Here is a 1073-nt window from a genome sequence, read left to right on the forward strand (position 1 = left end):
ACTGTGGCGACCGGGGCAAGATCAAGGCGAAGAATGTCGTCCTCGCCACAAACGGATACACGCGGTATCTGACCGAGGGCGACTTGGCGAAACAGTTAGATCCCCACGCGGCTTCTATTGCTGACAGCAGAGTGGCGAGGCTGGGGCGAACGGGAGTCGGGGCAGCGATGGGCGCCGGCGTCGACGACTCAGCAGGCTTGGCCGGCTCCTGGGCAGGAGCAGGGAGGGCCTTGGGAGCTTCTTGCTGGGACTGCTGCGGCTCCGAGTCCTCGGCCTCGACGACGACCCAATCTTTCTCTCCCTGGTCGCCGAGGAGGATGCGGCGCTGGGCTGCAGGGAGAATGTCGATGAACTCGCGCACCATCTCACGGCGGCGCTGGCGATCCGCGCCCGACTCGCTGAGCTCCTTGTCAAGAGCAAGCGTCTCCTCGTACTTGCCGGCGTGGATGAGACGGAGGGTGACGAGGTCGTGCAACAGCGAGCGCGCGGGAGCGGGAATATCGCGCGGGGGGTGAGCCAGGAAGTGGACCAGGTGCGCATGCTCCTCGTCGCTGAGGACTAGATGCAGCAGCTCCTTCAGAGCACGCGGCTGGGCAGTGTGCGCACCCGCGCCAGCCGGACTGCGGGGAGCTCCGAGAGCCCAGCACCACACGGCCTCACGAGAACGAGCCCGTTCGCCGGGCGCCTGGGCGCGGATCCGCGTAAAGGCGGTCAGCATGCCAAAGTTGGCAGCCGCGAGAAGGGCGGCGTCGGCGGCATCCTGCGACGAAGGCGGGCGAACTGAAAGGAGGGTGTGAACAAGATCAAGAGCCTGCGGTGCCGACACAAGCGTCACCAGCGCGGCAACAATGTCGGGAAGGAAGTTGACGTCGAAGATGGCCGGGTCGGTCAGCGCCTCTACGGCGAGAGCCCACTCCCCATGATCGAGCGCGCAGTATCCGTCCATGAGCGTACGCCAAGCACGAGGGATGCAGCGACGGCGCGCCCACTGAGCCGCCTTGGATGAGGGCGTCGAAGGAGACGCCGCTCGCGATCCATCCACGTCCATGTCCAAGGCGCTATTGTTGTCGAGA

The sequence above is a fragment of the Trichosporon asahii genome, assembly GCF_000293215.1.
Source record: "Trichosporon asahii var. asahii CBS 2479 unplaced genomic scaffold scaffold00056, whole genome shotgun sequence".
NCBI lineage: Eukaryota > Fungi > Basidiomycota > Tremellomycetes > Trichosporonales > Trichosporonaceae > Trichosporon > Trichosporon asahii.